This window comes from Gymnoscopelus braueri (genome assembly GCF_963280865.1).
Source record: "Gymnoscopelus braueri genome assembly, chromosome: 10".
NCBI lineage: Eukaryota > Metazoa > Chordata > Actinopteri > Myctophiformes > Myctophidae > Gymnoscopelus > Gymnoscopelus braueri.
The window spans coordinates 51,028,882-51,049,756 of NC_137611.1; positions in this window are offsets into that span (position 1 = coordinate 51,028,882).

Here is a 20,875-nt window from a genome sequence, read left to right on the forward strand (position 1 = left end):
TATACACTATTGTCTGAAAACTGACCTTTTCTGACCCCTGACCTCACTGGACGGCCCGCCACTTTTCCAAATACAGCTCTCCCGCTTAGCGGAGAGTGTGGCAGTGTAGAGGGGCTCTCCCCGAACGCGTGCGTACCTCCGAAGTTCCGGCGCCAAGCACCGTCTCCTGTCCAGTGTCCAGTGTCCAATTTGTATACACTATTGTCTGAAAAGGGACCTTTTCTGACCCCTGACCTCACTGGACGGCCCGCCACTTTTCCAAATACAGCTCTCCCGCTTAGCGGAGAGTGTGGCAGTGTAGAGGGGCTCTCCCCGAACGCGTGCGTACTTCCGAAGTTCCGGCGCCAAGCACCGTCTCCTGTCCAGTGTCCAGTGTCCAATTTGTATACACTATTGTCTGAAAAGGGACCTTTTCTGACCCCTGACCTCACTGGACGGCCCGCCACTTTTCCAAATACAGCTCTCCCGCTTAGCTGAGAGTGTGGCAGTGTAGAGGGGCTCTCCCCGAACGCGTGCGTACTTCCGAAGTTCCGGCGCCAAGCACCGTCTCCTGTCCAGTGTCCAGTGTCCAATTTGTATACACTATTGTATACACTGGACGGCCCGCCACTTTTCCAAATACAGCTCTCCCGCTTAGCGGAGAGTGTGGCGGTGTAGAGGGGCTCTCCCCGAACGCGTGCGTACCTCCGAAGTTCCGGCGCCAAGCACCGTCTCCTGTCCAGTGTCCAGTGTCCAATTTGTATACACTATTGTCTGAAAAGGGACCTTTTCTGACCCCTGACCTCACTGGACGGCCCGCCACTTTTCCAAATACAGCTCTCCCGCTTAGCGGAGAGTGTGGCAGTGTAGAGGGGCTCTCCCCGAACGCGTGCGTACCTCCGAAGTTCCGGCGCCAAGCACCGTCTCCTGTCCAGTGTCCAGTGTCCAATTTGTATACACTATTGTCTGAAAAGGGACCTTTTCTGACCCCTGACCTCACTGGACGGCCCGCCACTTTTCCAAATACAGCTCTCCCGCTTAGCGGAGAGTGTGGTGGTGTAGAGGGGCTCTCCCCGAACGCGTGCGTACCTCCGAAGTTCCGGCGCCAAGCACCGTCTCCTGTCCAGTGTCCAATTTGTATACACTATTGTCTGAAAACAAACCTTTTCTGACCCCTGACCTCACCGGACGGCCCGCCACTTTTCCAAATACAGCTCTCCCGCTTAGCGGAGAGTGTGGCAGTGTAGAGGGGCTCTCCCCGAACGCGTGCGTACCTCCGAAGTTCCGGCGCCAAGAACCGTCTCCTGTCCAGTGTCCAATTTGTATACACTATTGTCTGAAAACGGACCTTTTCTGACCCCTGACCTCACTGGACGGCCCGCCACTTTTCCAAATACAGCTCTCCCGCTTAGCGGAGAGTGTGGCGGTGTAGAGGGGCTCTCCCCGAACGCGTGCGTACCTCCGAAGTTCCGGCGCCAAGCACCGTCTCCTGTCCAGTGTCCAGTGTCCAATTTGTATACACTATTGTATACACTGGACGGCCCGCCACTTTTCCAAATACAGCTCTCCCGCTTAGCGGAGAGTGTGGCGGTGTAGAGGGGCTCTCCCCGAACGCGTGCGTACCTCCGAAGTTCCGGCGCCAAGCACCGTCTCCTGTCCAGTGTCCAGTGTCCAATTTGTATACACTATTGTCTGAAAACGGACCTTTTCTGACCCCTGACCTCACTGGACGGCCCGCCACTTTTCCAAATACAGCTCTCCCGCTTAGCGGAGAGTGTGGCAGTGTAGAGGGGCTCTCCCCGAACGCGTGCGTACCTCCGAAGTTCCGGCGCCAAGCACCGTCTCCTGTCCAGTGTCCAGTGTCCAATTTGTATACACTATTGTATACACTGGACGGCCCGCCACTTTTCCAAATACAGCTCTCCCGCTTAGCGGAGAGTGTGGCGGTGTAGAGGGGCTCTCCCCGAACGCGTGCGTACCTCCGAAGTTCCGGCGCCAAGCACCGTCTCCTGTCCAGTGTCCAGTGTCCAATTTGTATACACTATTGTCTGAAAAGGGACCTTTTCTGACCCCTGACCTCACTGGACGGCCCGCCACTTTTCGAAATACAGCTCTCCCGCTTAGCGGAGAGTGTGGCGGTGTAGAGGGGCTCTCCCCGAACGCGTGCGTACCTCCGAAGTTCCGGCGCCAAGCACCGTCTCCTGTCCAGTGTCCAATTTGTATACACTATTGTCTGAAAAGGGACCTTTTCTGACCCCTGACCTCACTGGACGGCCCGCCACTTTTCCAAATACAGCTCTCCCGCTTAGCGGAGAGTGTGGCGGTGTAGAGGGGCTCTCCCCGAACGCGTGCGTACCTCCGAAGTTCCGGCGCCAAGCACCGTCTCCTGTCCAGTGTCCAATTTGTATACACTATTGTCTGAAAAGGGACCTTTTCTGACCCCTGACCTCACTGGACGGCCCGCCACTTTTCGAAATACAGCTCTCCCGCTTAGCGGAGAGTGTGGCGGTGTAGAGGGGCTCTCCCCGAACGCGTGCGTACCTCCGAAGTTCCGGCGCCAAGCACCGTCTCCTGTCCAGTGTCCAGTGTCCAATTTGTATACACTATTGTCTGAAAACTGACCTTTTCTGACCCCTGACCTCACTGGACGGCCCGCCACTTTTCCAAATACAGCTCTCCCGCTTAGCGGAGAGTGTGGCAGTGTAGAGGGGCTCTCCCCGAACGCGTGCGTACCTCCGAAGTTCCGGCGCCAAGCACCGTCTCCTGTCCAGTGTCCAGTGTCCAATTTGTATACACTATTGTCTGAAAAGGGACCTTTTCTGACCCCTGACCTCACTGGACGGCCCGCCACTTTTCCAAATACAGCTCTCCCGCTTAGCGGAGAGTGTGGCAGTGTAGAGGGGCTCTCCCCGAACGCGTGCGTACTTCCGAAGTTCCGGCGCCAAGCACCGTCTCCTGTCCAGTGTCCAGTGTCCAATTTGTATACACTATTGTCTGAAAAGGGACCTTTTCTGACCCCTGACCTCACTGGACGGCCCGCCACTTTTCCAAATACAGCTCTCCCGCTTAGCTGAGAGTGTGGCAGTGTAGAGGGGCTCTCCCCGAACGCGTGCGTACTTCCGAAGTTCCGGCGCCAAGCACCGTCTCCTGTCCAGTGTCCAGTGTCCAATTTGTATACACTATTGTATACACTGGACGGCCCGCCACTTTTCCAAATACAGCTCTCCCGCTTAGCGGAGAGTGTGGCGGTGTAGAGGGGCTCTCCCCGAACGCGTGCGTACCTCCGAAGTTCCGGCGCCAAGCACCGTCTCCTGTCCAGTGTCCAGTGTCCAATTTGTATACACTATTGTCTGAAAAGGGACCTTTTCTGACCCCTGACCTCACTGGACGGCCCGCCACTTTTCCAAATACAGCTCTCCCGCTTAGCGGAGAGTGTGGCAGTGTAGAGGGGCTCTCCCCGAACGCGTGCGTACCTCCGAAGTTCCGGCGCCAAGCACCGTCTCCTGTCCAGTGTCCAGTGTCCAATTTGTATACACTATTGTCTGAAAAGGGACCTTTTCTGACCCCTGACCTCACTGGACGGCCCGCCACTTTTCCAAATACAGCTCTCCCGCTTAGCGGAGAGTGTGGTGGTGTAGAGGGGCTCTCCCCGAACGCGTGCGTACCTCCGAAGTTCCGGCGCCAAGCACCGTCTCCTGTCCAGTGTCCAATTTGTATACACTATTGTCTGAAAACAAACCTTTTCTGACCCCTGACCTCACCGGACGGCCCGCCACTTTTCCAAATACAGCTCTCCCGCTTAGCGGAGAGTGTGGCAGTGTAGAGGGGCTCTCCCCGAACGCGTGCGTACCTCCGAAGTTCCGGCGCCAAGAACCGTCTCCTGTCCAGTGTCCAATTTGTATACACTATTGTCTGAAAACGGACCTTTTCTGACCCCTGACCTCACTGGACGGCCCGCCACTTTTCCAAATACAGCTCTCCCGCTTAGCGGAGAGTGTGGCGGTGTAGAGGGGCTCTCCCCGAACGCGTGCGTACCTCCGAAGTTCCGGCGCCAAGCACCGTCTCCTGTCCAGTGTCCAGTGTCCAATTTGTATACACTATTGTATACACTGGACGGCCCGCCACTTTTCCAAATACAGCTCTCCCGCTTAGCGGAGAGTGTGGCGGTGTAGAGGGGCTCTCCCCGAACGCGTGCGTACCTCCGAAGTTCCGGCGCCAAGCACCGTCTCCTGTCCAGTGTCCAGTGTCCAATTTGTATACACTATTGTCTGAAAACGGACCTTTTCTGACCCCTGACCTCACTGGACGGCCCGCCACTTTTCCAAATACAGCTCTCCCGCTTAGCGGAGAGTGTGGCAGTGTAGAGGGGCTCTCCCCGAACGCGTGCGTACCTCCGAAGTTCCGGCGCCAAGCACCGTCTCCTGTCCAGTGTCCAGTGTCCAATTTGTATACACTATTGTCTGAAAAGGGACCTTTTCTGACCCCTGACCTCACTGGACGGCCCGCCACTTTTCCAAATACAGCTCTCCCGCTTAGCGGAGAGTGTGGCGGTGTAGAGGGGCTCTCCCCGAACGCGTGCGTACCTCCGAAGTTCCGGCGCCAAGCACCGTCTCCTGTCCAGTGTCCAATTTGTATACACTATTGTCTGAAAACAGACCTTTTCTGACCCCTGACCTCACTGGACGGCCCGCCACTTTTCCAAATACAGCTCTCCCGCTTAGCGGAGAGTGTGGCAGTGTAGAGGGGCTCTCCCCGAACGCGTGCGTACCTCCGAAGTTCCGGCGCCAAGAACCGTCTCCTGTCCAGTGTCCAGTGTCCAATTTGTATACACTATTGTCTGAAAACTGACCTTTTCTGACCCCTGACCTCACTGGACGGCCCGCCACTTTTCCAAATACAGCTCTCCCGCTTAGCGGAGAGTGTGGCGGTGTAGAGGGGCTCTCCCCGAACGCGTGCGTACCTCCGAAGTTCCGGCGCCAAGCACCGTCTCCTGTCCAGTGTCCAATTTGTATACACTATTGTCTGAAAACGGACCTTTTCTGACCCCTGACCTCACTGGACGGCCCGCCACTTTTCCAAATACAGCTCTCCCGCTTAGCGGAGAGTGTGGCGGTGTAGAGGGGCTCTCCCCGAACGCGTGCGTACCTCCGAAGTTCCGGCGCCAAGCACCGTCTCCTGTCCAGTGTCCAGTGTCCAATTTGTATACACTATTGTATACACTGGACGGCCCGCCACTTTTCCAAATACAGCTCTCCCGCTTAGCGGAGACTGTGGCGGTGTAGAGGGGCTCTCCCCGAACGTGTGCGTACCTCCGAAGTTCCGGCGCCAAGCACCGTCTCCTGTCCAGTGTCCAATTTGTATACATTATTGTCTGAAAACAGACCTTTTCTGACCCCTGACCTCACTGGACGGCCCGCCACTTTTCCAAATACAGCTCTCCCGCTTAGCGGAGAGTGTGGCAGTGTAGAGGGGCTCTCCCCGAACGCGTGCGTACCTCCGAAGTTCCGGCGCCAAGCACCGTCTCCTGTCCAGTGTCCAGTGTCCAATTTGTATACACTATTGTCTGAAAAGGGACCTTTTCTGACCCCTGACCTCACTGGACGGCCCGCCACTTTTCCAAATACAGCTCTCCCGCTTAGCGGAGAGTGTGGCGGTGTAGAGGGGCTCTCCCCGAACGCGTGCATACCTCCGAAGTTCCGGCGCCAAGCACCGTCTCCTGTCCAGTGTCCAATTTGTATACACTATTGTCTGAAAAGGGACCTTTTCTGACCCCTGACCTCACTGGACGGCCCGCCACTTTTCCAAATACAGCTCTCCCGCTTAGCGGAGAGTGTGGCGGTGTAGAGGGGCTCTCCCCGAACGCGTGCGTACCTCCGAAGTTCCGGCGCCAAGCACCGTCTCCTGTCCAGTGTCCAATTTGTATACACTATTGTCTGAAAACTGACCTTTTCTGACCCCTGACCTCACTGGACGGCCCGCCACTTTTCCAAATACAGCTCTCCCGCTTAGCGGAGAGTGTGGCGGTGTAGAGGGGCTCTCCCCGAACGCGTGCGTACCTCCGAAGTTCCGGCGCCAAGCACCGTCTCCTGTCCAGTGTCCAATTTGTATACACTATTGTCTGAAAACTGACCTTTTCTGACCCCTGACCTCACTGGACGGCCCGCCACTTTTCCAAATACAGCTCTCCCGCTTAGCGGAGAGTGTGGCAGTGTAGAGGGGCTCTCCCCGAACGCGTGCGTACCTCCGAAGTTCCGGCGCCAAGAACCGTCTCCTGTCCAGTGTCCAGTGTCCAATTTGTATACACTATTGTCTGAAAACGGACCTTTTCTGACCCCTGACCTCACTGGACGGCCCGCCACTTTTCTAAATACAGCTCTCCCGCTTAGCGGAGAGTGTGGCGGTGTAGAGGGGCTCTCCCCGAACGCGTGCGTACCTCCGAAGTTCCGGCGCCAAGCACCGTCTCCTGTCCAGTGTCCAATTTGTATACACTATTGTCTGAAAACTGACCTTTTCTGACCCCTGACCTCACTGGACGGCCCGCCACTTTTCCAAATACAGCTCTCCCGCTTAGCGGAGAGTGTGGCGGTGTAGAGGGGCTCTCCCCGAACGCGTGCGTACCTCCGAAGTTCCGGCGCCAAGCACCGTCTCCTGTCCAGTGTCCAATTTGTATACACTATTGTTTACACTGGACGGCCCGCCACTTTTCCAAATACAGCTCTCCCGCTTAGCGGAGAGTGTGGCGGTGTAGAGGGGCTCTCCCCGAACGCGTGCGTACCTCCGAAGTTCCGGCGCCAAGCACCGTCTCCTGTCCAGTGTCCAGTGTCCAATTTGTATACACTATTGTCTGAAAACGGACCTTTTCTGACCCCTGACCTCACTGGACGGCCCGCCACTTTTCCAAATACAGCTCTCCCGCTTAGCGGAGAGTGTGGCAGTGTAGAGGGGCTCTCCCCGAACGCGTGCGTACCTCCGAAGTTCCGGCGCCAAGCACCGTCTCCTGTCCAGTGTCCAGTGTCCAATTTGTATACACTATTGTCTGAAAAGGGACCTTTTCTGACCCCTGACCTCACTGGACGGCCCGCCACTTTTCCAAATACAGCTCTCCCGCTTAGCGGAGAGTGTGGCAGTGTAGAGGGGCTCTCCCTGAACGCGTGCGTACTTCCGAAGTTCCGGCGCCAAGCACCGTCTCCTGTCCAGTGTCCAGTGTCCAATTTGTATACACTATTGTATACACTGGACGGCCCGCCACTTTTCCAAATACAGCTCTCCCGCTTAGCGGAGAGTGTGGCGGTGTAGAGGGGCTCTCCCCGAACGCGTGCGTACCTCCGAAGTTCCGGCGCCAAGCACCGTCTCCTGTCCAGTGTCCAGTGTCCAATTTGTATACACTATTGTCTGAAAACGGACCTTTTCTGACCCCTGACCTCACTGGACGGCCCGCCACTTTTCCAAATACAGCTCTCCCGCTTAGCGGAGAGTGTGGCAGTGTAGAGGGGCTCTCCCCGAACGCGTGCGTACCTCCGAAGTTCCGGCGCCAAGCACCGTCTCCTGTCCAGTGTCCAGTGTCCAATTTGTATACACTATTGTCTGAAAAGGGACCTTTTCTGACCCCTGACCTCACTGGACGGCCCGCCACTTTTCCAAATACAGCTCTCCCGCTTAGCGGAGAGTGTGGCGGTGTAGAGGGGCTCTCCCCGAACGCGTGCATACCTCCGAAGTTCCGGCGCCAAGCACCGTCTCCTGTCCAGTGTCCAATTTGTATACACTATTGTCTGAAAAGGGACCTTTTCTGACCCCTGACCTCACTGGACGGCCCGCCACTTTTCCAAATACAGCTCTCCCGCTTAGCGGAGAGTGTGGCGGTGTAGAGGGGCTCTCCCCGAACGCGTGCGTACCTCCGAAGTTCCGGCGCCAAGCACCGTCTCCTGTCCAGTGTCCAATTTGTATACACTATTGTCTGAAAACTGACCTTTTCTGACCCCTGACCTCACTGGACGGCCCGCCACTTTTCCAAATACAGCTCTCCCACTTAGCGGAGAGTGTGGCGGTGTAGAGGGGCTCTCCCCGAACGCGTGCGTACCTCCGAAGTTCCGGCGCCAAGCACCGTCTCCTGTCCAGTGTCCAATTTGTATACACTATTGTCTGAAAACGGACCTTTTCTGACCCCTGACCTCACTGGACGGCCCGCCACTTTTCCAAATACAGCTCTCCCGCTTAGCGGAGAGTGTGGCAGTGTAGAGGGGCTCTCCCCGAACGCGTGCGTACCTCCGAAGTTCCGGCGCCAAGAACCGTCTCCTGTCCAGTGTCCAGTGTCCAATTTGTATACACTATTGTCTGAAAACGGACCTTTTCTGACCCCTGACCTCACTGGACGGCCCGCCACTTTTCTAAATACAGCTCTCCCGCTTAGCGGAGAGTGTGGCGGTGTAGAGGGGCTCTCCCCGAACGCGTGCGTACCTCCGAAGTTCCGGCGCCAAGCACCGTCTCCTGTCCAGTGTCCAATTTGTATACACTATTGTCTGAAAACTGACCTTTTCTGACCCCTGACCTCACTGGACGGCCCGCCACTTTTCCAAATACAGCTCTCCCGCTTAGCGGAGAGTGTGGCGGTGTAGAGGGGCTCTCCCCGAACGCGTGCGTACCTCCGAAGTTCCGGCGCCAAGCACCGTCTCCTGTCCAGTGTCCAATTTGTATACACTATTGTATACACTGGACGGCCCGCCACTTTTCCAAATACAGCTCTCCCGCTTAGCGGAGACTGTGGCGGTGTAGAGGGGCTCTCCCCGAACGTGTGCGTACCTCCGAAGTTCCGGCGCCAAGCACCGTCTCCTGTCCAGTGTCCAATTTGTATACATTATTGTCTGAAAACAGACCTTTTCTGACCCCTGACCTCACTGGACGGCCCGCCACTTTTCCAAATACAGCTCTCCCGCTTAGCGGAGAGTGTGGCAGTGTAGAGGGGCTCTCCCCGAACGCGTGCGTACCTCCGAAGTTCCGGCGCCAAGCACCGTCTCCTGTCCAGTGTCCAGTGTCCAATTTGTATACACTATTGTCTGAAAAGGGACCTTTTCTGACCCCTGACCTCACTGGACGGCCCGCCACTTTTCCAAATACAGCTCTCCCGCTTAGCGGAGAGTGTGGCGGTGTAGAGGGGCTCTCCCCGAACGCGTGCGTACCTCCGAAGTTCCGGCGCCAAGCACCGTCTCCTGTCCAGTGTCCAATTTGTATACACTATTGTCTGAAAAGGGACCTTTTCTGACCCCTGACCTCACTGGACGGCCCGCCACTTTTCCAAATACAGCTCTCCCGCTTAGCGGAGAGTGTGGCGGTGTAGAGGGTCTCTCCCCGAACGCGTGCGTACCTCCGAAGTTCCGGCGCCAAGCACCGTCTCCTGTCCAGTGTCCAATTTGTATACACTATTGTCTGAAAAGGGACCTTTTCTGACCCCTGACCTCACTGGACGGCCCGCCACTTTTCGAAATACAGCTCTCCCGCTTAGCGGAGAGTGTGGCGGTGTAGAGGGGCTCTCCCCGAACGCGTGCGTACCTCCGAAGTTCCGGCGCCAAGCACCGTCTCCTGTCCAGTGTCCAGTGTCCAATTTGTATACACTATTGTCTGAAAACGGACCTTTTCTGACCCCTGACCTCACTGGACGGCCCGCCACTTTTCCAAATACAGCTCTCCCGCTTAGCGGAGAGTGTGGCAGTGTAGAGGGGCTCTCCCCGAACGCGTGCGTACCTCCGAAGTTCCGGCGCCAAGCACCGTCTCCTGTCCAGTGTCCAGTGTCCAATTTGTATACACTATTGTCTGAAAAGGGACCTTTTCTGACCCCTGACCTCACTGGACGGCCCGCCACTTTTCCAAATACAGCTCTCCCGCTTAGCGGAGAGTGTGGCAGTGTAGAGGGGCTCTCCCTGAACGCGTGCGTACTTCCGAAGTTCCGGCGCCAAGCACCGTCTCCTGTCCAGTGTCCAGTGTCCAATTTGTATACACTATTGTATACACTGGACGGCCCGCCACTTTTCCAAATACAGCTCTCCCGCTTAGCGGAGAGTGTGGCGGTGTAGAGGGGCTCTCCCCGAACGCGTGCGTACCTCCGAAGTTCCGGCGCCAAGCACCGTCTCCTGTCCAGTGTCCAGTGTCCAATTTGTATACACTATTGTCTGAAAACGGACCTTTTCTGACCCCTGACCTCACTGGACGGCCCGCCACTTTTCCAAATACAGCTCTCCCGCTTAGCGGAGAGTGTGGCAGTGTAGAGGGGCTCTCCCCGAACGCGTGCGTACCTCCGAAGTTCCGGCGCCAAGCACCGTCTCCTGTCCAGTGTCCAGTGTCCAATTTGTATACACTATTGTCTGAAAAGGGACCTTTTCTGACCCCTGACCTCACTGGACGGCCCGCCACTTTTCCAAATACAGCTCTCCCGCTTAGCGGAGAGTGTGGCGGTGTAGAGGGGCTCTCCCCGAACGCGTGCGTACCTCCGAAGTTCCGGCGCCAAGCACCGTCTCCTGTCCAGTGTCCAATTTGTATACACTATTGTCTGAAAACAGACCTTTTCTGACCCCTGACCTCACTGGACGGCCCGCCACTTTTCCAAATACAGCTCTCCCGCTTAGCGGAGAGTGTGGCAGTGTAGAGGGGCTCTCCCCGAACGCGTGCGTACCTCCGAAGTTCCGGCGCCAAGAACCGTCTCCTGTCCAGTGTCCAGTGTCCAATTTGTATACACTATTGTCTGAAAACTGACCTTTTCTGACCCCTGACCTCACTGGACGGCCCGCCACTTTTCCAAATACAGCTCTCCCGCTTAGCGGAGAGTGTGGCGGTGTAGAGGGGCTCTCCCCGAACGCGTGCGTACCTCCGAAGTTCCGGCGCCAAGCACCGTCTCCTGTCCAGTGTCCAATTTGTATACACTATTGTCTGAAAACGGACCTTTTCTGACCCCTGACCTCACTGGACGGCCCGCCACTTTTCCAAATACAGCTCTCCCGCTTAGCGGAGAGTGTGGCAGTGTAGAGGGGCTCTCCCCGAACGCGTGCGTACCTCCGAAGTTCCGGCGCCAAGCACCGTCTCCTGTCCAGTGTCCAGTGTCCAATTTGTATACACTATTGTATACACTGGACGGCCCGCCACTTTTCCAAATACAGCTCTCCCGCTTAGCGGAGACTGTGGCGGTGTAGAGGGGCTCTCCCCGAACGTGTGCGTACCTCCGAAGTTCCGGCGCCAAGCACCGTCTCCTGTCCAGTGTCCAATTTGTATACATTATTGTCTGAAAACAGACCTTTTCTGACCCCTGACCTCACTGGACGGCCCGCCACTTTTCCAAATACAGCTCTCCCGCTTAGCGGAGAGTGTGGCAGTGTAGAGGGGCTCTCCCCAAACGCGTGCGTACCTCCGAAGTTCCGGCGCCAAGCACCGTCTCCTGTCCAGTGTCCAGTGTCCAATTTGTATACACTATTGTCTGAAAACGGACCTTTTCTGACCCCTGACCTCACTGGACGGCCCGCCACTTTTCTAAATACAGCTCTCCCGCTTAGCGGAGAGTGTGGCGGTGTAGAGGGGCTCTCCCCGAACGCGTGCATACCTCCGAAGTTCCGGCGCCAAGCACCGTCTCCTGTCCAGTGTCCAATTTGTATACACTATTGTCTGAAAAGGGACCTTTTCTGACCCCTGACCTCACTGGACGGCCCGCCACTTTTCCAAATACAGCTCTCCCGCTTAGCGGAGAGTGTGGCGGTGTAGAGGGGCTCTCCCCGAACGCGTGCGTACCTCCGAAGTTCCGGCGCCAAGCACCGTCTCCTGTCCAGTGTCCAATTTGTATACACTATTGTCTGAAAACTGACCTTTTCTGACCCCTGACCTCACTGGACGGCCCGCCACTTTTCCAAATACAGCTCTCCCGCTTAGCGGAGAGTGTGGCGGTGTAGAGGGGCTCTCCCCGAACGCGTGCGTACCTCCGAAGTTCCGGCGCCAAGCACCGTCTCCTGTCCAGTGTCCAATTTGTATACACTATTGTCTGAAAACTGACCTTTTCTGACCCCTGACCTCACTGGACGGCCCGCCACTTTTCCAAATACAGCTCTCCCGCTTAGCGGAGAGTGTGGCAGTGTAGAGGGGCTCTCCCCGAACGCGTGCGTACCTCCGAAGTTCCGGCGCCAAGAACCGTCTCCTGTCCAGTGTCCAGTGTCCAATTTGTATACACTATTGTCTGAAAACGGACCTTTTCTGACCCCTGACCTCACTGGACGGCCCGCCACTTTTCTAAATACAGCTCTCCCGCTTAGCGGAGAGTGTGGCGGTGTAGAGGGGCTCTCCCCGAACGCGTGCGTACCTCCGAAGTTCCGGCGCCAAGCACCGTCTCCTGTCCAGTGTCCAGTGTCCAATTTGTATACACTATTGTCTGAAAACGGACCTTTTCTGACCCCTGACCTCACTGGACGGCCCGCCACTTTTCTAAATACAGCTCTCCCGCTTAGCGGAGAGTGTGGCGGTGTAGAGGGGCTCTCCCCGAACGCGTGCGTACCTCCGAAGTTCCGGCGCCAAGCACCGTCTCCTGTCCAGTGTCCAATTTGTATACACTATTGTCTGAAAAGGGACCTTTTCTGACCCCTGACCTCACTGGACGGCCCGCCACTTTTCGAAATACAGCTCTCCCGCTTAGCGGAGAGTGTGGCGGTGTAGAGGGGCTCTCCCCGAACGCGTGCGTACCTCTGAAGTTCCGGCGCCAAGCACCGTCTCCTGTCCAGTGTCCAATTTGTATACACTATTGTCTGAAAAGGGACCTTTTCTGACCCCTGACCTCACTGGACGGCCCGCCACTTTTCCAAATACAGCTCTCCCGCTTAGCGGAGAGTGTGGCGGTGTAGAGGGGCTCTCCCCGAACGCGTGCGTACCTCCGAAGTTCCGGCGCCAAGCACCGTCTCCTGTCCAGTGTCCAATTTGTATACACTATTGTCTGAAAAGGGACCTTTTCTGACCCCTGACCTCACTGGACGGCCCGCCACTTTTCGAAATACAGCTCTCCCGCTTAGCGGAGAGTGTGGCGGTGTAGAGGGGCTCTCCCCGAACGCGTGCGTACCTCCGAAGTTCCGGCGCCAAGCACCGTCTCCTGTCCAGTGTCCAGTGTCCAATTTGTATACACTATTGTCTGAAAACTGACCTTTTCTGACCCCTGACCTCACTGGACGGCCCGCCACTTTTCCAAATACAGCTCTCCCGCTTAGCGGAGAGTGTGGCAGTGTAGAGGGGCTCTCCCCGAACGCGTGCGTACCTCCGAAGTTCCGGCGCCAAGCACCGTCTCCTGTCCAGTGTCCAGTGTCCAATTTGTATACACTATTGTCTGAAAAGGGACCTTTTCTGACCCCTGACCTCACTGGACGGCCCGCCACTTTTCCAAATACAGCTCTCCCACTTAGCGGAGAGTGTGGCAGTGTAGAGGGGCTCTCCCCGAACGCGTGCGTACTTCCGAAGTTCCGGCGCCAAGCACCGTCTCCTGTCCAGTGTCCAGTGTCCAATTCGTATACACTATTGTCTGAAAAGGGACCTTTTCTGACCCCTGACCTCACTGGACGGCCCGCCACTTTTCCAAATACAGCTCTCCCGCTTAGCTGAGAGTGTGGCAGTGTAGAGGGGCTCTCCCCGAACGCGTGCGTACTTCCGAAGTTCCGGCGCCAAGCACCGTCTCCTGTCCAGTGTCCAGTGTCCAATTTGTATACACTATTGTATACACTGGACGGCCCGCCACTTTTCCAAATACAGCTCTCCCGCTTAGCGGAGAGTGTGGCGGTGTAGAGGGGCTCTCCCCGAACGCGTGCGTACCTCCGAAGTTCCGGCGCCAAGCACCGTCTCCTGTCCAGTGTCCAGTGTCCAATTTGTATACACTATTGTCTGAAAAGGGACCTTTTCTGACCCCTGACCTCACTGGACGGCCCGCCACTTTTCCAAATACAGCTCTCCCGCTTAGCGGAGAGTGTGGCAGTGTAGAGGGGCTCTCCCCGAACGCGTGCGTACCTCCGAAGTTCCGGCGCCAAGCACCGTCTCCTGTCCAGTGTCCAGTGTCCAATTTGTATACACTATTGTCTGAAAAGGGACCTTTTCTGACCCCTGACCTCACTGGACGGCCCGCCACTTTTCCAAATACAGCTCTCCCGCTTAGCGGAGAGTGTGGCGGTGTAGAGGGGCTCTCCCCGAACGCGTGCGTACCTCCGAAGTTCCGGCGCCAAGCACCGTCTCCTGTCCAGTGTCCAATTTGTATACACTATTGTCTGAAAACAGACCTTTTCTGACCCCTGACCTCACCGGACGGCCCGCCACTTTTCCAAATACAGCTCTCCCGCTTAGCGGAGAGTGTGGCAGTGTAGAGGGGCTCTCCCCGAACGTGTGCGTACCTCCGAAGTTCCGGCGCCAAGAACCGTCTCCTGTCCAGTGTCCAGTGTCCAATTTGTATACACTATTGTCTGAAAACGGACCTTTTCTGACCCCTGACCTCACTGGACGGCCCGCCACTTTTCCAAATACAGCTCTCCCGCTTAGCGGAGAGTGTGGCGGTGTAGAGGGGCTCTCCCCGAACGCGTGCGTACCTCCGAAGTTCCGGCGCCAAGCACCGTCTCCTGTCCAGTGTCCAGTGTCCAATTTGTATACACTATTGTATACACTGGACGGCCCGCCACTTTTCCAAATACAGCTCTCCCGCTTAGCGGAGAGTTTGGCGGTGTAGAGGGGCTCTCCCCGAACGCGTGCGTACCTCCGAAGTTCCGGCGCCAAGCACCGTCTCCTGTCCAGTGTCCAGTGTCCAATTTGTATACACTATTGTCTGAAAACGGACCTTTTCTGACCCCTGACCTCACTGGACGGCCCGCCACTTTTCCAAATACAGCTCTCCCGCTTAGCGGAGAGTGTGGCAGTGTAGAGGGGCTCTCCCCGAACGCGTGCGTACCTCCGAAGTTCCGGCGCCAAGCACCGTCTCCTGTCCAGTGTCCAGTGTCCAATTTGTATACACTATTGTATACACTGGAGGGCCCGCCACTTTTCCAAATACAGCTCTCCCGCTTAGCGGAGAGTTTGGCGGTGTAGAGGGGCTCTCCCCGAACGCGTGCGTACCTCCGAAGTTCCGGCGCCAAGCACCGTCTCCTGTCCAGTGTCCAGTGTCCAATTTGTATACACTATTGTCTGAAAACGGACCTTTTCTGACCCCTGACCTCACTGGACGGCCCGCCACTTTTCCAAATACAGCTCTCCCGCTTAGCGGAGAGTGTGGCAGTGTAGAGGGGCTCTCCCCGAACGCGTGCGTACCTCCGAAGTTCCGGCGCCAAGCACCGTCTCCTGTCCAGTGTCCAGTGTCCAATTTGTATACACTATTGTCTGAAAAGGGACCTTTTCTGACCCCTGACCTCACTGGACGGCCCGCCACTTTTCCAAATACAGCTCTCCCGCTTAGCGGAGAGTGTGGCAGTGTAGAGGGGCTCTCCCCGAACGCGTGCGTACCTCCGAAGTTCCGGCGCCAAGCACCGTCTCCTGTCCAGTGTCCAGTGTCCAATTTGTATACACTATTGTCTGAAAAGGGACCTTTTCTGACCCCTGACCTCACTGGACGGCCCGCCACTTTTCCAAATACAGCTCTCCCGCTTAGCGGAGAGTGTGGCGGTGTAGAGGGGCTCTCCCCGAACGCGTGCGTACCTCCGAAGTTCCGGCGCCAAGCACCGTCTCCTGTCCAGTGTCCAATTTGTATACACTATTGTCTGAAAACAGACCTTTTCTGACCCCTGACCTCACCGGACGGCCCGCCACTTTTCCAAATACAGCTCTCCCGCTTAGCGGAGAGTGTGGCAGTGTAGAGGGGCTCTCCCCGAACGCGTGCGTACCTCCGAAGTTCCGGCGCCAAGAACCGTCTCCTGTCCAGTGTCCAGTGTCCAATTTGTATACACTATTGTCTGAAAACGGACCTTTTCTGACCCCTGACCTCACTGGACGGCCCGCCACTTTTCCAAATACAGCTCTCCCGCTTAGCGGAGAGTGTGGCGGTGTAGAGGGGCTCTCCCCGAACGCGTGCGTACCTCCGAAGTTCCGGCGCCAAGCACCGTCTCCTGTCCAGTGTCCAGTGTCCAATTTGTATACACTATTGTATACACTGGACGGCCCGCCACTTTTCCAAATACAGCTCTCCCGCTTAGCGGAGAGTTTGGCGGTGTAGAGGGGCTCTCCCCGAACGCGTGCATACCTCCGAAGTTCCGGCGCCAAGCACCGTCTCCTGTCCAGTGTCCAGTGTCCAATTTGTATACACTATTGTCTGAAAACGGACCTTTTCTGACCCCTGACCTCACTGGACGGCCCGCCACTTTTCCAAATACAGCTCTCCCGCTTAGCGGAGAGTGTGGCAGTGTAGAGGGGCTCTCCCCGAACGCGTGCGTACCTCCGAAGTTCCGGCGCCAAGCACCGTCTCCTGTCCAGTGTCCAGTGTCCAATTTGTATACACTATTGTCTGAAAAGGGACCTTTTCTGACCCCTGACCTCACTGGACGGCCCGCCACTTTTCCAAATACAGCTCTCCCGCTTAGCGGAGAGTGTGGCGGTGTAGAGGGGCTCTCCCCGAACGCGTGCGTACCTCCGAAGTTCCGGCGCCAAGCACCGTCTCCTGTCCAGTGTCCAATTTGTATACACTATTGTCTGAAAACAGACCTTTTCTGACCCCTGACCTCACTGGACGGCCCGCCACTTTTCCAAATACAGCTCTCCCGCTTAGCGGAGAGTGTGGCAGTGTAGAGGGGCTCTCCCCGAACGCGTGCGTACCTCCGAAGTTCCGGCGCCAAGAACCGTCTCCTGTCCAGTGTCCAGTGTCCAATTTGTATACACTATTGTCTGAAAACTGACCTTTTCTGACCCCTGACCTCACTGGACGGCCCGCCACTTTTCCAAATACAGCTCTCCCGCTTAGCGGAGAGTTTGGCGGTGTAGAGGGGCTCTCCCCGAACGCGTGCGTACCTCCGAAGTTCCGGCGCCAAGCACCGTCTCCTGTCCAGTGTCCAGTGTCCAATTTGTATACACTATTGTCTGAAAACGGACCTTTTCTGACCCCTGACCTCACTGGACGGCCCGCCACTTTTCCAAATACAGCTCTCCCGCTTAGCGGAGAGTGTGGCAGTGTAGAGGGGCTCTCCCCGAACGCGTGCGTACCTCCGAAGTTCCGGCGCCAAGCACCGTCTCCTGTCCAGTGTCCAGTGTCCAATTTGTATACACTATTGTCTGAAAAGGGACCTTTTCTGACCCCTGACCTCACTGGACGGCCCGCCACTTTTCCAAATACAGCTCTCCCGCTTAGCGGAGAGTGTGGCGGTGTAGAGGGGCTCTCCCCGAACGCGTGCGTACCTCCGAAGTTCCGGCGCCAAGCACCGTCTCCTGTCCAGTGTCCAATTTGTATACACTATTGTCTGAAAACAGACCTTTTCTGACCCCTGACCTCACTGGACGGCCCGCCACTTTTCCAAATACAGCTCTCCCGCTTAGCGGAGAGTGTGGCAGTGTAGAGGGGCTCTCCCCGAACGCGTGCGTACCTCCGAAGTTCCGGCGCCAAGAACCGTCTCCTGTCCAGTGTCCAGTGTCCAATTTGTATACACTATTGTCTGAAAACTGACCTTTTCTGACCCCTGACCTCACTGGACGGCCCGCCACTTTTCCAAATACAGCTCTCCCGCTTAGCGGAGAGTGTGGCGGTGTAGAGGGGCTCTCCCCGAACGCGTGCGTACCTCCGAAGTTCCGGCGCCAAGCACCGTCTCCTGTCCAGTGTCCAATTTGTATACACTATTGTCTGAAAACGGACCTTTTCTGACCCCTGACCTCACTGGACGGCCCGCCACTTTTCCAAATACAGCTCTCCCGCTTAGCGGAGAGTGTGGCGGTGTAGAGGGGCTCTCCCCGAACGCGTGCGTACCTCCGAAGTTCCGGCGCCAAGCACCGTCTCCTGTCCAGTGTCCAGTGTCCAATTTGTATACACTATTGTCTGAAAAGGGACCTTTTCTGACCCCTGACCTCACTGGACGGCCCGCCACTTTTCCAAATACAGCTCTCCCGCTTAGCGGAGAGTGTGGCGGTGTAGAGGGGCTCTCCCCGAACGCGTGCATACCTCCGAAGTTCCGGCGCCAAGCACCGTCTCCTGTCCAGTGTCCAATTTGTATACACTATTGTCTGAAAAGGGACCTTTTCTGACCCCTGACCTCACTGGACGGCCCGCCACTTTTCCAAATACAGCTCTCCCGCTTAGCGGAGAGTGTGGCGGTGTAGAGGGGCTCTCCCCGAACGCGTGCGTACCTCCGAAGTTCCGGCGCCAAGCACCGTCTCCTGTCCAGTGTCCAATTTGTATACACTATTGTCTGAAAACTGACCTTTTCTGACCCCTGACCTCACTGGACGGCCCGCCACTTTTCCAAATACAGCTCTCCCGCTTAGCGGAGAGTGTGGCGGTGTAGAGGGGCTCTCCCCGAACGCGTGCGTACCTCCGAAGTTCCGGCGCCAAGCACCGTCTCCTGTCCAGTGTCCAATTTGTATACACTATTGTCTGAAAACGGACCTTTTCTGACCCCTGACCTCACTGGACGGCCCGCCACTTTTCCAAATACAGCTCTCCCGCTTAGCGGAGAGTGTGGCAGTGTAGAGGGGCTCTCCCCGAACGCGTGCGTACCTCCGAAGTTCCGGCGCCAAGAACCGTCTCCTGTCCAGTGTCCAGTGTCCAATTTGTATACACTATTGTCTGAAAACGGACCTTTTCTGACCCCTGACCTCACTGGACGGCCCACCACTTTTCTAAATACAGCTCTCCCGCTTAGCGGAGAGTGTGGCGGTGTAGAGGGGCTCTCCCCGAACGCGTGCGTACCTCCGAAGTTCCGGCGCCAAGCACCGTCTCCTGTCCAGTGTCCAATTTGTATACACTATTGTCTGAAAACTGACCTTTTCTGACCCCTGACCTCACTGGACGGCCCGCCACTTTTCCAAATACAGCTCTCCCGCTTAGCGGAGAGTGTGGCGGTGTAGAGGGGCTCTCCCCGAACGCGTGCGTACCTCCGAAGTTCCGGCGCCAAGCACCGTCTCCTGTCCAGTGTCCAATTTGTATACACTATTGTATACACTGGACGGCCCGCCACTTTTCCAAATACAGCTCTCCCGCTTAGCGGAGAGTGTGGCGGTGTAGAGGGGCTCTCCCCGAACGCGTGCGTACCTCCGAAGTTCCGGCGCCAAGCACCGTCTCCTGTCCAGTGTCCAATTTGTATACACTATTGTCTGAAAACTGACCTTTTCTGACCCCTGACCTCACTGGACGGCCCGCCACTTTTCCAAATACAGCTCTCCCGCTTAGCGGAGAGTGTGGCGGTGTAGAGGGGCTCTCCCCGAACGCGTGCGTACCTCCGAAGTTCCGGCGCCAAGCACCGTCTCCTGTCCAGTGTCCAATTTGTATACACTATTGTCTGAAAACGGACCTTTTCTGACCCCTGACCTCACTGGACGGCCCGCCACTTTTCCAAATACAGCTCTCCCGCTTAGCGGAGAGTGTGGCAGTGTAGAGGGGCTCTCCCCGAACGCGTGCGTACCTCCGAAGTTCCGGCGCCAAGAATCGTCTCCTGTCCAGTGTCCAGTGTCCAATTTGTATACACTATTGTCTGAAAACGGACCTTTTCTGACCCCTGACCTCACTGGACGGCCCGCCACTTTTCTAAATACAGCTCTCCCGCTTAGCGGAGAGTGTGGCGGTGTAGAGGGGCTCTCCCCGAACGCGTGCGTACCTCCGAAGTTCCGGCGCCAAGCACCGTCTCCTGTCCAGTGTCCAATTTGTATACACTATTGTCTGAAAAGGGACCTTTTCTGACCCCTGACCTCACTGGACGGCCCGCCACTTTTCGAAATACAGCTCTCCCGCTTAGCGGAGAGTGTGGCGGTGTAGAGGGGCTCTCCCCGAACGCGTGCGTACCTCCGAAGTTCCGGCGCCAAGCACCGTCTCCTGTCCAGTGTCCAGTGTCCAATTTGTATACACTATTGTCTGAAAACGGACCTTTTCTGACCCCTGACCTCACTGGACGGCCCGCCACTTTTCCAAATACAGCTCTCCCGCTTAGCGGAGAGTGTGGCAGTGTAGAGGGGCTCTCCCCGAACGCGTGCGTACCTCCGAAGTTCCGGCGCCAAGCACCGTCTCCTGTCCAGTGTCCAGTGTCCAATTTGTATACACTATTGTCTGAAAAGGGACCTTTTCTGACCCCTGACCTCACTGGACGGCCCGCCACTTTTCCAAATACAGCTCTCCCGCTTAGCGGAGAGTGTGGCAGTGTAGAGGGGCTCTCCCCGAACGCGTGCGTACTTCCGAAGTTCCGGCGCCAAGCACCGTCTCCTGTCCAGTGTCCAGTGTCCAATTTGTATACACTATTGTATACACTGGACGGCCCGCCACTTTTCCAAATACAGCTCTCCCGCTTAGCGGAGAGTGTGGCGGTGTAGAGGGGCTCTCCCCGAACGCGTGCGTACCTCCGAAGTTCCGGCGCCAAGCACCGTCTCCTGTCCAGTGTCCAATTTGTATACACTATTGTCTGAAAAGGGACCTTTTCTGACCCCTGACCTCACTGGACGGCCCGCCACTTTTCCAAATACAGCTCTCCCGCTTAGCGGAGAGTGTGGCAGTGTAGAGGGGCTCTCCCCGAACGCGTGCGTACCTCCGAAGTTCCGGCGCCAAGCACCGTCTCCTGTCCAGTGTCCAGTGTCCAATTTGTATACACTATTGTCTGAAAAGGGACCTTTTCTGACCCCTGACCTCACTGGACGGCCCGCCACTTTTCCAAATACAGCTCTCCCGCTTAGCGGAGAGTGTGGCGGTGTAGAGGGGCTCTCCCCGAACGCGTGCGTACCTCCGAAGTTCCGGTGCCAAGCACCG